The sequence below is a fragment of the Oryzias latipes genome, chromosome 13 (genome assembly GCF_053564925.1).
Source record: "Oryzias latipes strain Hd-rR chromosome 13, Olatipes_Hd-rR_3.1".
Taxonomy (NCBI): Eukaryota; Metazoa; Chordata; class Actinopteri; order Beloniformes; family Adrianichthyidae; genus Oryzias; species Oryzias latipes.
Window position 1 is genome coordinate 8,334,535 of NC_136249.1, and position 13,914 is coordinate 8,348,448.

The window sequence follows — 13,914 nt, forward strand, 5'->3', positions numbered from 1 at the left end:
CATCCTGGTGCTACCACCAGACAAGAGTTCCACGACATTGTAACTGTTGAGTATCATGGGTCCTTACCAAGAAAAAACTTCTCAGTAGTGTAAATTCAGTTAAAAAAGGAAAGGCCGTTTTCACCAATCAATCTTTGCCTTCTGAACAGACAAGCAGTTGGTAAGAACATAGGTCTTCTTTGTATTGCACTCGCCATTGGCTTTTGTAGAGCATGTCAGGATGGCCGAGCGGTCCAAGGCGCTGCGTTCAGGTCGCAGTCTCGTAAGAGGCGTGGGTTCAAATCCCACTTCTGACATTCAGCCAACAGTCAGGCTACTTCTATACTGGCTATTGGTGTCCTCATCAATGGAACTCTGCTCTGCATTTATTCTCTGTTAACATCAACTAATAGCTTGCTTCATTTTAACTTATTCAGACAAAACTTACTTTACTTGCTCTCAACATTGTTGTCAGACATGCTACAAATTAACCAAAGGCAAATCAATATGTTATCAATCTATTCATTAAAAACTCCTCCTGATATTTTGTCTGTTTTTTTCCATAAGCATTTATGGAAGTTGTTTTCAACAAATCTGGTATTCATAAAGTCATTGTTGTCTATTGCAGATATGGCTGACATATTTGTGATTACAACACTGAGCGAAGGCTACGAGTTCTTGACTGTTTCACTTAGTCATTAGGAGTTGAAACTGGTTACCAGAGGTGACAATTACTCCCATCTTTCATTCAATCAAAGTCTGGATCTCCTATCCAGGCTGCCTTACACCTCATGTGCCAACTTGCCACTTACTTTATATGTTCCTCTGTACTTTGTTCTATTTACAATCAAATCCAAATCTTCTACCAGAGTCATAAAAATGTAAGAATGGACACAAAGAAGGAGATTCGTGCTTTGAAATTGCAAAGCAAACAAAGAAGCAGCATTTAATGTGGAGCTGAAACACAGTGGCTATTCATTTCTATCAACATTCAAAGTTTCCTCAATACCGTAGACTGCGGAACATCCTGGTGCTACCACCAGACAAGAGTTCCACGACATTGTAACTGTTGAGTATCATGGGTCCTTACCAAGAAAAAACTTCTCAGTAGTGTAAATTCAGTTAAAAAAGGAAAGGCCGTTTTCACCAATCAATCTTTGCCTTCTGAACAGACAAGCAGTTGGTAAGAACATAGGTCTTCTTTGTATTGCTCTCGCCATTGGCTTTTGTAGAGCATGTCAGGATGGCCGAGCGGTCCAAGGCGCTGCGTTCAGGTCGCAGTCTCGTAAGAGGCGTGGGTTCAAATCCCACTTCTGACATTCAGCCAACAGTCAGGCTACTTCTATACTGGCTAATAGTGTCCTCATCAATGGAACTCTGCTCTGCATTTGTTCTCTATTAACATCACCTAATAGCTTGCTTGATTTGAACTTATTCAGACAAAACTTACTTTATTTGCTCTCAACATTGTTGTCACACATGCTACATATTAACCAAAGGCGAATCAATATCTTATCAATCTATTCATTAAAAACTCCTCCTGATATTTTGTCTGTTTTTTTCCATAAGCATTTATGGAAGTTGTTTTCAACAAATCTGTTATTCATAAAGTCATTGTTGATTATTGCAAATATGGCTGACATATTTGTGATTACAACACTGAGCGAAGGCTACAAGTTCTTGACTGTTTCACTTAGTCATTAGGAGTTGAAACTGGTTACCAGAGGTGACAATTACTCCCATCTTTCATTCAATCAAAGTCTGGATCTCCTATCCAGGCTGCCTTACACCTCATGTGCCAACTTGCCACTTACTTTATATGTTCCTCTGTACTTTGTTCTATTTACAATCAAATCCAAATCTTCTACCAGAGTCATAAAAATGTAAGAATGGACACAAAGAAGGAGATACGTGCTTTGAAATTGCAAAGCAAACAAAGAAGCAGCATTTAATGTGGAGCTGAAACACAGTGGCTATTCATTTCTATCAACATTCAAAGTTTCCTCAATACCGTAGACTGCGGAACATCCTGGTGCTACCACCAGACAAGAGTTCCACGACATTGTAACTGTTGAGTATCATGGGTCTTTACCAAGAAAAAACTTCTCAGTAGTGTAAATTCAGTTAAAAAAGGAAAGGCCGTTTTCACCAATCAATCTTTGCCTTCTGAGCAGACAAGCAGTTGTTAAGCACATAGGTCTTCTTTGTATTGCACTCGCCATTGGCTTTTGTAGAGCATGTCAGGATGGCCGAGCGGTCCAAGGCGCTGCGTTCAGGTCGCAGTCTCGTAAGAGGCGTGGGTTCAAATCCCACTTCTGACATTCAGCCAACAGTCAGGCTACTTCTATACTGGCTAATAGTGTCCTCATCAATGGAACTCTGCTCTGCATTTGTTCTCTATTAACATCACCTAATAGCTTGCTTGATTTGAACTTATTCAGACAAAACTTACTTTATTTGCTCTCAACATTGTTGTCACACATGCTACATATTAACCAAAGGCGAATCAATATCTTATCAATCTATTCATTAAAAACTCCTCCTGATATTTTGTCTGTTTTTTTCCATAAGCATTTATGGAAGTTGTTTTCAACAAATCTGTTATTCATAAAGTCATTGTTGATTATTGCAAATATGGCTGACATATTTGTGATTACAACACTGAGCGAAGGCTACAAGTTCTTGACTGTTTCACTTAGTCATTAGGAGTTGAAACTGGTTACCAGAGGTGACAATTACTCCCATCTTTCATTCAATCAAAGTCTGGATCTCCTATCCAGGCTGCCTTACACCTCATGTGCCAACTTGCCACTTACTTTATATGTTCCTCTGTACTTTGTTCTATTTACAATCAAATCCAAATCTTCTACCAGAGTCATAAAAATGTAAGAATGGACACAAAGAAGGAGATACGTGCTTTGAAATTGCAAAGCAAACAAAGAAGCAGCATTTAATGTGGAGCTGAAACACAGTGGCTATTCATTTCTATCAACATTCAAAGTTTCCTCAATACCGTAGACTGCGGAACATCCTGGTGCTACCACCAGACAAGAGTTCCACGACATTGTAACTGTTGAGTATCATGGGTCCTTACCAAGAAAAAACTTCTCAGTAGTGTAAATTCAGTTAAAAAAGGAAAGGCCGTTTTCACCAATCAATCTTTGCCTTCTGAACAGACAAGCAGTTGTTAAGCGCATAGGTCTTCTTTGTATTGCACTCACCATTGGGTTTTTGTAGAGGATGTCAGGATGGCCGAGCGGTCCAAGGCGCTGCGTTTAGGTCGCAGTCTCGTAAGAGGCGTGTGTTCAAATCCCACTTCTGACAGTCAGGCTACTTCTATGCTGGCTATTGGTGTCCTCATCAATGGAACTCTGCGCTGCATTTATTCTCTGTTAACATCAACTAATAGCTTGCTTCATTTTAACTTATTCAGACAAAACTTACTTTACTTGCTCTCAACATTGTTGTCAGACATGCTACAAATTAACCAAAGGCAAATAAATATGTTATCAATCTATTCATTAAAAACTCCTCCTGATATTTTGTCTGTTTTTTTCCATAAGCATTTATGGAAGTTGTTTTCAACAAATCTGGTATTCATAAAGTCATTGTTGTCTATTGCAGATATGGCTGACATATTTGTGATTACAACACTGAGCGAAGGCTACGAGTTCTTGACTGTTTCACTTAGTCATTAGGAGTTGAAACTGGTTACCAGAGGTGACAATTACTCCCATCTTTCATTCAATCAAAGTCTGGATCTCCTATCCAGGCTGCCTTACACCTCATGTGCCAACTTGCCACTTACTTTATATGTTCCTCTGTACTTTGTTCTATTTACAATCAAATCCAAATCTTCTACCAGAGTCATAAAAATGTAAGAATGGACACAAAGAAGGAGATTCGTGCTTTGAAATTGCAAAGCAAACAAAGAAGCAGCATTTAATGTGGAGCTGAAACACAGTGGCTATTCATTTCTATCAACATTCAAAGTTTCCTCAATACCGTAGACTGCGGAACATCCTGGTGCTACCACCAGACAAGAGTTCCACGACATTGTAACTGTTGAGTATCATGGGTCCTTACCAAGAAAAAACTTCTCAGTAGTGTAAATTCAGTTAAAAAAGGAAAGGCCGTTTTCACCAATCAATCTTTGCCTTCTGAACAGACAAGCAGTTGGTAAGAACATAGGTCTTCTTTGTATTGCTCTCGCCATTGGCTTTTGTAGAGCATGTCAGGATGGCCGAGCGGTCCAAGGCGCTGCGTTCAGGTCGCAGTCTCGTAAGAGGCGTGGGTTCAAATCCCACTTCTGACATTCAGCCAACAGTCAGGCTACTTCTATACTGGCTAATAGTGTCCTCATCAATGGAACTCTGCTCTGCATTTGTTCTCTATTAACATCACCTAATAGCTTGCTTGATTTGAACTTATTCAGACAAAACTTACTTTATTTGCTCTCAACATTGTTGTCACACATGCTACATATTAACCAAAGGCGAATCAATATCTTATCAATCTATTCATTAAAAACTCCTCCTGATATTTTGTCTGTTTTTTTCCATAAGCATTTATGGAAGTTGTTTTCAACAAATCTGTTATTCATAAAGTCATTGTTGATTATTGCAAATATGGCTGACATATTTGTGATTACAACACTGAGCGAAGGCTACAAGTTCTTGACTGTTTCACTTAGTCATTAGGAGTTGAAACTGGTTACCAGAGGTGACAATTACTCCCATCTTTCATTCAATCAAAGTCTGGATCTCCTATCCAGGCTGCCTTACACCTCATGTGCCAACTTGCCACTTACTTTATATGTTCCTCTGTACTTTGTTCTATTTACAATCAAATCCAAATCTTCTACCAGAGTCATAAAAATGTAAGAATGGACACAAAGAAGGAGATACGTGCTTTGAAATTGCAAAGCAAACAAAGAAGCAGCATTTAATGTGGAGCTGAAACACAGTGGCTATTCATTTCTATCAACATTCAAAGTTTCCTCAATACCGTAGACTGCGGAACATCCTGGTGCTACCACCAGACAAGAGTTCCACGACATTGTAACTGTTGAGTATCATGGGTCTTTACCAAGAAAAAACTTCTCAGTAGTGTAAATTCAGTTAAAAAAGGAAAGGCCGTTTTCACCAATCAATCTTTGCCTTCTGAGCAGACAAGCAGTTGTTAAGCACATAGGTCTTCTTTGTATTGCACTCGCCATTGGCTTTTGTAGAGCATGTCAGGATGGCCGAGCGGTCCAAGGCGCTGCGTTCAGGTCGCAGTCTCGTAAGAGGCGTGGGTTCAAATCCCACTTCTGACATTCAGCCAACAGTCAGGCTACTTCTATACTGGCTAATAGTGTCCTCATCAATGGAACTCTGCTCTGCATTTGTTCTCTATTAACATCACCTAATAGCTTGCTTGATTTGAACTTATTCAGACAAAACTTACTTTATTTGCTCTCAACATTGTTGTCACACATGCTACATATTAACCAAAGGCGAATCAATATCTTATCAATCTATTCATTAAAAACTCCTCCTGATATTTTGTCTGTTTTTTTCCATAAGCATTTATGGAAGTTGTTTTCAACAAATCTGGTATTCATAAAGTCATTGTTGATTATTGCAAATATGGCTGACATATTTGTGATTACAACACTGAGCGAAGGCTACAAGTTCTTGACTGTTTCACTTAGTCATTAGGAGTTGAAACTGGTTACCAGAGGTGACAATTACTCCCATCTTTCATTCAATCAAAGTCTGGATCTCCTATCCAGGCTGCCTTACACCTCATGTGCCAACTTGCCACTTTCTTTATATGTTCCTCTGTACTTTGTTCTATTTACAATCAAATCCAAATCTTCTACCAGAGTCATAAAAATGTAAGAATGGACACAAAGAAGGAGATACGTGCTTTGAAATTGCAAAGCAAACAAAGAAGCAGCATTTAATGTGGAGCTGAAACACAGTGGCTATTCATTTCTATCAACATTCAAGGTTTCTTCAATACCGTAGACTGCGGAACATCCTGGTGCTACCACCAGACAAGAGTTCCACGACATTGTAACTGTTGAGTATCATGGGTCCTTACCAAGAAAAAACTTCTCAGTAGTGTAAATTCAGTTAAAAAAGGAAAGGCCGTTTTCACCAATCAATCTTTGCCTTCTGAACAGACAAGCAGTTGTTAAGCGCATAAGTCTTCTTTGTATTGCACTCACCATTGGGTTTTTGTAGAGGATGTCAGGATGGCCGAGCGGTCCAAGGCGCTGCGTTTAAGTTGCAGTCTCGTAAGAGGCGTGGGTTCAAATCCCACTTCTGACAGTCAGGCTACTTCTATGCTGGCTATTGGTGTCCTCATCAATGGAACTCTGCGCTGCATTTATTCTCTGTTAACATCAACTAATAGCTTGCTTCATTTTAACTTATTCAGACAAAACTTACTTTACTTGCTCTCAACATTGTTGTCACACATGCTACAAATTAACCAAAGGCAAATCAATATGTTATCAATCTATTCATTAAAAACTCCTCCTGATATTTTGTCTGTTTTTTTCCATAAGCATTTATGGAAGTTGTTTTCAACAAATCTGGTCTTCATAAAGTAATTGTTGTCTATTGCAGATATGGCTGACATATTTGTGATTACAACACTGAGCGAAGGCTACAATTTCTTGACAGTTTCACTTAGTCATTAGGAGTTGAAACTGGTTACCAGAGGTGACAATTACTCCCATCTTTCATTCAATCAAAGTCTGGATCTCCTATCCAGGCTGCCTTACACCTCATGTGCCAACTTGCCACTTACTTTATATGTTCCTCTGTACTTTGTTCTATTTACAATCAAATCCAAATCTTCTACCAGAGTCATAAAAATGTAAGAATGGACACAAAGAAGGAGATACGTGCTTTGAAATTGCAAAGCAAACAAAGAAGCAGCATTTAATGTGGAGCTGAAACACAGTGGCTATTCATTTCTATCAACATTCAAAGTTTCCTCAATACCGTAGACTGCGGAACATCCTGGTGCTACCACCAGACAAGAGTTCCACGACATTGTAACTGTTGAGTATCATGGGTCCTTACCAAGAAAAAACTTCTCAGTAGTGTAAATTCAGTTAAAAAAGGAAAGGCCGTTTTCACCAATCAATCTTAGCCTTCTGAACAGACAAGCAGTTGGTAAGAACATAGGTCTTCTTTGTATTGCACTCGCCATTGGCTTTTGTAGAGCATGTCAGGATGGCCGAGCGGTCCAAGGCGCTGCGTTCAGGTCGCAGTCTCGTAAGAGGCGTGGGTTCAAATCCCACTTCTGACATTCAGCCAACAGTCAGGCTACTTCTATACTGGCTATTGGTGTCCTCATCAATGGAACTCTGCTCTGCATTTATTCTCTGTTAACATCAACTAATAGCTTGCTTCATTTTAACTTATTCAGACAAAACTTACTTTACTTGCTCTCAACATTGTTGTCACACATACTACATATTAACCAAAGGCAAATCAATATGTTATCAATCTATTCATTAAAAACTCCTCCTGATATTTTGTCGTTTTTTTTCCATAAGCATTTATGGAAGTTGTTTTCAACAAATCTGGTATTCATAAAGTCATTGTTGTCTATTGCAGATATGGCTGACATATTTGTGATTACAACACTGAGCGAAGGCTACGAGTTCTTGGCTTTTTCAATTAGTCATTAGGAGTTGAAACTGGTTACCAGAGGTGACAATTACTCCCATCTTTCATTCAAAGTCTGGATCTCCTATCCAGGCTGCCTTACACCTCATGTGCCAACTTGCCACTTACTTTATATGTTCCTCTGTACTTTGTTCTATTTACAATCAAATCCAAATCTTCTACCAGAGTCATAAAAATGTAAGAATGGACACAAAGAAGGAGATACGTGCTTTGAAATTGCAAAGCAAACAAAGAAGCAGCATTTAATGTGGAGCTGAAACACAGTGGCTATTCATTTCTATCAACATTCAAAGTTTCCTCAATACCGTAGACTGCGGAACATCCTGGTGCTACCACCAGACAAGAGTTCCACGACATTGTAACTGTTGAGTATCATGGGTCCTTACCAAGAAAAAACTTCTCAGTAGTGTAAATTCAGTTAAAAAAGGAAAGGCCGTTTTCACCAATCAATCTTTGCCTTCTGAACAGACAAGCAGTTGGTAAGAACATAGGTCTTCTTTGTATTGCTCTCGCCATTGGCTTTTGTAGAGCATGTCAGGATGGCCGAGCGTTCCAAGGCGCTGCGTTCAGGTCGCAGTCTCGTAAGAGGCGTGGGTTCAAATCCCACTTCTGACATTCAGCCAACAGTCAGGCTACTTCTATACTGGCTAATAGTGTCCTCATCAATGGAACTCTGCTCTGCGTTTGTTCTCTATTAACATCACCTAATAGCTTGCTTGATTTGAACTTATTCAGACAAAACTTACTTTATTTGCTCTCAACATTGTTGTCACACATGCTACATATTAACCAAAGGCAAATCAATATGTTATCAATCTATTCATTAAAAACTCCTCCTGATATTTTGTCGTTTTTTTTCCATAAGCATTTATGGAAGTTGTTTTCAACAAATCTGGTATTCATAAAGTCATTGTTGTCTATTGCAGATATGGCTGACATATTTGTGATTACAACACTGAGCGAAGGCTACGAGTTCTTGGCTTTTTCAATTAGTCATTAGGAGTTGAAACTGGTTACCAGAGGTGACAATTACTCCCATCTTTCATTCAATCAAAGTCTGGATCTCCTATCCAGGCTGCCTTACACCTCATGTGCCAACTTGCCACTTACTTTATATGTTCCTCTGTACTTTGTTCTATTTACAATCAAATCCAAATCTTCTACCAGAGTCATAAAAATGTAAGAATGGACACAAAGAAGGAGATACGTGCTTTGAAATTGCAAAGCAAACAAAGAAGCAGCATTTAATGTGGAGCTGAAACACAGTGGCTATTCATTTCTATCAACATTCAAAGTTTCCTCAATACCGTAGACTGCGGAACATCCTGGTGCTACCACCAGACAAGAGTTCCACGACATTGTAACTGTTGAGTATCATGGGTCCTTACCAAGAAAAAACTTCTCAGTAGTGTAAATTCAGTTAAAAAAGGAAAGGCCGTTTTCACCAATCAATCTTTGCCTTCTGAACAGACAAGCAGTTGGTAAGAACATAGGTCTTCTTTGTATTGCACTCGCCATTGGCTTTTTTAGAGCATGTCAGGATGGCCGAGCGGTCCAAGGCGCTGCGTTCAGGTCGCAGTCTCGTAAGAGGCGTGGGTTCAAATCCCACTTCTGACATTCAGCCAACAGTCAGGCTACTTCTATACTGGCTAATAGTGTCCTCATCAATGGAACTCTGCTCTGCATTTGTTCTCTATTAACATCACCTAATAGCTTGCTTGATTTGAACTTATTCAGACAAAACTTACTTTATTTGCTCTCAACATTGTTGTCACACATGCTACATATTAACCAAAGGCGAATCAATATCTTATCAATCTATTCATTAAAAACTCCTCCTGATATTTTGTCTGTTTTTTTCCATAAGCATTTATGGAAGTTGTTTTCAACAAATCTGTTATTCATAAAGTCATTGTTGATTATTGCAAATATGGCTGACATATTTGTGATTACAACACTGAGCGAAGGCTACAAGTTCTTGACTGTTTCACTTAGTCATTAGGAGTTGAAACTGGTTACCAGAGGTGACAATTACTCCCATCTTTCATTCAATCAAAGTCTGGATTTCCTATCCAGGCTGCCTTACACCTCATGTGCCAACTTGCCACTTACTTTATATGTTCCTCTGTACTTTGTTCTATTTACAATCAAATCCAAATCTTCTACCAGAGTCATAAAAATGTAAGAATGGACACAAAGAAGGAGATACGTGCTTTGAAATTGCAAAGCAAACAAAGAAGCAGCATTTAATGTGGAGCTGAAACACAGTGGCTATTCATTTCTATCAACATTCAAAGTTTCCTCAATACCGTAGACTGCGGAACATCCTGGTGCTACCACCAGACAAGAGTTCCACGACATTGTAACTGTTGAGTATCATGGGTCCTTACCAAGAAAAAACTTCTCAGTAGTGTAAATTCAGTTAAAAAAGGAAAGGCCGTTTTCACCAATCAATCTTTGCCTTCTGAACAGACAAGCAGTTGTTAAGCGCATAGGTCTTCTTTGTATTGCACTCACCATTGGGTTTTTGTAGAGGATGTCAGGATGGCCGAGCGGTCCAAGGCGCTGCGTTTAGGTCGCAGTCTCGTAAGAGGCGTGGGTTCAAATCCCACTTCTGACAGTCAGGCTACTTCTAAGCTGGCTATTGGTGTCCTCATCAATGGAACTCTGCGCTGCATTTATTCTCTGTTAACATCAACTAATAGCTTGCTTCATTTTAACTTATTCAGACAAAACTTACTTTACTTGCTCTCAACATTGTTGTCAGACATGCTACAAATTAACCAAAGGCAAATCAATATGTTATCAATCTATTCATTAAAAACTCATCCTGATATTTTGTCTGTTTTTTTCCATAAGCATTTATGGAAGTTGTTTTCAACAAATCTGGTATTCATAAAGTCATTGTTGTCTATTGCAGATATGGCTGACATATTTGTGATTACAACACTGAGCGAAGGCTACGAGTTCTTGACTGTTTCACTTAGTCATTAGGAGTTGAAACTGGTTACCAGAGGTGACAATTACTCCCATCTTTCATTCAATCAAAGTCTGGATCTCCTATCCAGGCTGCCTTACACCTCATGTGCCAACTTGCCACTTACTTTATATGTTCCTCTGTACTTTGTTCTATTTACAATCAAATCCAAATCTTCTACCAGAGTCATAAAAATGTAAGAATGGACACAAAGAAGGAGATTCGTGCTTTGAAATTGCAAAGCAAACAAAGAAGCAGCATTTAATGTGGAGCTGAAACACAGTGGCTATTCATTTCTATCAACATTCAAAGTTTCCTCAATACCGTAGACTGCGGAACATCCTGGTGCTACCACCAGACAAGAGTTCCACGACATTGTAACTGTTGAGTATCATGGGTCCTTACCAAGAAAAAACTTCTCAGTAGTGTAAATTCAGTTAAAAAAGGAAAGGCCGTTTTCACCAATCAATCTTTGCCTTCTGAACAGACAAGCAGTTGTTAAGGGCATAGGTCTACTTTGTATTGCACTCACGATTGGGTTTTTGTAGAGGATGTCAGGATGGCCGAGCGGTCCAAGGCGCTGCGTTCAGGTCGCAGTCTCGTAAGAGGCGTGGGTTCAAATCCCACTTCTGACATTCAGCCAACAGTCAGGCTACTTCTATACTGGCTAATAGTGTCCTCATCAATGGAACTCTGCTCTGCATTTGTTCTCTATTAACATCACCTAATAGCTTGCTTGATTTGAACTTATTCAGACAAAACTTACTTTATTTGCTCTCAACATTGTTGTCACACATGCTACATATTAACCAAAGGCGAATCAATATCTTATCAATCTATTCATTAAAAACTCCTCCTGATATTTTATCTGTTTTTTTCCATAAGCATTTATGGAAGTTGTTTTCAACAAATCTGGTATTCATAAAGTCATTGTTGATTATTGCAAATATGGCTGACATATTTGTGATTACAACACTGAGCAAAGGCTACAAGTTCTTGACTGTTTCACTTAGTCATTAGGAGTTGAAACTGGTTACCAGAGGTGACAATTACTCCCATCTTTCATTCAATCAAAGTCTGGATCTCCTATCCAGGCTGCCTTACACCTCATGTGCCAACTTGCCACTTACTTTATATGTTCCTCTGTACTTTGTTCTATTTACAATCAAATCCAAATCTTCTACCAGAGTCATAAAAATGTAAGAATGGACACAAAGAAGGAGATACGTGCTTTGAAATTGCAAAGCAAACAAAGAAGCAGCATTTAATGTGGAGCTGAAACACAGTGGCTATTCATTTCTATCAACATTCAAGGTTTCTTCAATACCGTAGACTGCGGAACATCCTGGTGCTACCACCAGACAAGAGTTCCACGACATTGTAACTGTTGAGTATCATGGGTCCTTACCAAGAAAAAACTTCTCAGTAGTGTAAATTCAGTTAAAAAAGGAAAGGCCGTTTTCACCAATCAATCTTTGCCTTCTGAACAGACAAGCAGTTGTTAAGGGCATAGGTCTACTTTGTATTGCACTCACCATTGGGTTTTTGTAGAGGATGTCAGGATGGCCGAGCGGTCCAAGGCGCTGCGTTTAGGTCGCAGTCTCGTAAGAGGCGTGGGTTCAAATATTACTTCTGACAGTCAGGCTACTTCTATGCTAGCTATTGGTGTCCTCATCAATGGAACTCTGCGCTGCATTTATTCTCTGTTAACATCAACTAATAGCTTGCTTCATTTTAACTTATTCAGACAAAACTTACTTTACTTGCTCTCAACATTGTTGTCACACATGCTACAAATTAACCAAAGGCAAATCAATATGTTATCAATCTATTCATTAAAAACTCCTCCTGATATTTTGTCGTTTTTTTTCCATAAGCATTTATGGAAGTTGTTTTCAACAAATCTGGTATTCATAAAGTCATTGTTGTCTATTGCAGATATGGCTGACATATTTGTGATTACAACACTGAGCGAAGGCTACGAGTTCTTGGCTTTTTCAATTAGTCATTAGGAGTTGAAACTGGTTACCAGAGGTGACAATTACTCCCATCTTTCATTCAATCAAAGTCTGGATCTCCTATCCAGGCTGCCTTACACCTCATGTGCCAACTTGCCACTTACTTTATATGTTCCTCTGTACTTTGTTCTATTTACAATCAAATCCAAATCTTCTACCAGAGTCATAAAAATGTAAGAATGGACACAAAGAAGGAGATACGTGCTTTGAAATTGCAAAGCAAACAAAGAAGCAGCATTTAATGTGGAGCTGAAACACAGTGGCTATTCATTTCTATCAACGTTCAAAGTTTCCTCAATACCGTAGACTGCGGAACATCCTGGTGCTACCACCAGACAAGAGTTCCACGACATTGTAACTGTTGAGTATCATGGGTCCTTACCAAGAAAAAACTTCTCAGTAGTGTAAATTCAGTTAAAAAAGGAAAGGCCGTTTTCACCAATCAATCTTTGCCTTCTGAACAGACAAGCAGTTGGTAAGAAGATAGGTCTTCTTTGTATTGCACTCGCCATTGGCTTTTGTAGAGCATGTCAGGATGGCCGAGCGGTCCAAGGCGCTGCGTTCAGGTCGCAGTCTCGTAAGAGGCGTGGGTTCAAATCCCACTTCTGACATTCAGCCAACAGTCAGGCTACTTCTATACTGGCTAATAGTGTCCTCATCAACGGAACTCTGCTCTGCATTTGTTCTCTATTAACATCACCTAATAGCTTGCTTGATTTGAACTTATTCAGACAAAACTTACTTTATTTGCTCTCAACATTGTTGTCACACATGCTACATATTAACCAAAGGCGAATCAATATCTTATCAATCTATTCATTAAAAACTCCTCGTGATATTTTGTCGTTTTTTTTCCATAAGCATTTATGGAAGTCGTTTTCAACAAATCTGGTATTCATAAAGTCATTGTTGTCTATTGCAGATATGGCTGACATATTTGTGATTACAACACTGAGCGAAGGCTACGAGTTCTTGGCTTTTTCAATTAGTCATTAGGAGTTGAAACTGGTTACCAGAGGTGACAATTACTCCCATCTTTCATTCAATCAAAGTCTGGATCTCCTATCCAGGCTGCCTTACACCTCATGTGCCAACTTGCCACTTACTTTATATGTTCCTCTGTACTTTGTTCTATTTACAATCAAATCCAAATCTTCTACCAGAGTCATAAAAATGTAAGAATGGACACAAAGAAGGAGATACGTGCTTTGAAATTGCAAAGCAAACAAAGAAGCAGCATTTAATG

The 13,914-nt window shown here is 39.1% G+C and overlaps 13 non-coding genes across 13 annotated transcripts; all 13 read left to right on the forward strand.

The window, feature by feature from the left end:
• The first annotated feature begins 214 nt into the window (after positions 1-214).
• Positions 215-296, forward strand: trnal-cag (transfer RNA leucine (anticodon CAG)). The gene has a single exon. It is a non-coding gene; the product is annotated as a tRNA-Leu (tRNA).
• Positions 297-1,216: 920 nt separating this feature from the next.
• On the forward strand, positions 1,217-1,298 carry trnal-cag (transfer RNA leucine (anticodon CAG)). The gene has a single exon. It is a non-coding gene; the product is annotated as a tRNA-Leu (tRNA).
• A 920-nt stretch (positions 1,299-2,218) lies between these two features.
• On the forward strand, positions 2,219-2,300 carry trnal-cag (transfer RNA leucine (anticodon CAG)). Its single transcript has one exon. It is a non-coding gene; the product is annotated as a tRNA-Leu (tRNA).
• A 921-nt stretch (positions 2,301-3,221) lies between these two features.
• trnal-uag (transfer RNA leucine (anticodon UAG)) lies at positions 3,222-3,303 on the forward strand. The gene has a single exon. It is a non-coding gene; the product is annotated as a tRNA-Leu (tRNA).
• Positions 3,304-4,212: 909 nt separating this feature from the next.
• Positions 4,213-4,294, forward strand: trnal-cag (transfer RNA leucine (anticodon CAG)). The gene has a single exon. It is a non-coding gene; the product is annotated as a tRNA-Leu (tRNA).
• A 920-nt stretch (positions 4,295-5,214) lies between these two features.
• trnal-cag (transfer RNA leucine (anticodon CAG)) lies at positions 5,215-5,296 on the forward strand. The gene has a single exon. It is a non-coding gene; the product is annotated as a tRNA-Leu (tRNA).
• Positions 5,297-6,217: 921 nt separating this feature from the next.
• Positions 6,218-6,299, forward strand: trnal-uaa (transfer RNA leucine (anticodon UAA)). The gene has a single exon. It is a non-coding gene; the product is annotated as a tRNA-Leu (tRNA).
• Positions 6,300-7,208: 909 nt separating this feature from the next.
• Positions 7,209-7,290, forward strand: trnal-cag (transfer RNA leucine (anticodon CAG)). Its single transcript has one exon. It is a non-coding gene; the product is annotated as a tRNA-Leu (tRNA).
• A 916-nt stretch (positions 7,291-8,206) lies between these two features.
• Positions 8,207-8,288, forward strand: trnal-cag (transfer RNA leucine (anticodon CAG)). Its single transcript has one exon. It is a non-coding gene; the product is annotated as a tRNA-Leu (tRNA).
• A 920-nt stretch (positions 8,289-9,208) lies between these two features.
• On the forward strand, positions 9,209-9,290 carry trnal-cag (transfer RNA leucine (anticodon CAG)). Its single transcript has one exon. It is a non-coding gene; the product is annotated as a tRNA-Leu (tRNA).
• Positions 9,291-10,211: 921 nt separating this feature from the next.
• On the forward strand, positions 10,212-10,293 carry trnal-uag (transfer RNA leucine (anticodon UAG)). The gene has a single exon. It is a non-coding gene; the product is annotated as a tRNA-Leu (tRNA).
• Positions 10,294-11,203: 910 nt separating this feature from the next.
• On the forward strand, positions 11,204-11,285 carry trnal-cag (transfer RNA leucine (anticodon CAG)). The gene has a single exon. It is a non-coding gene; the product is annotated as a tRNA-Leu (tRNA).
• Positions 11,286-13,197: 1,912 nt separating this feature from the next.
• trnal-cag (transfer RNA leucine (anticodon CAG)) lies at positions 13,198-13,279 on the forward strand. The gene has a single exon. It is a non-coding gene; the product is annotated as a tRNA-Leu (tRNA).
• The last annotated feature ends 635 nt before the right edge of the window (positions 13,280-13,914 follow it).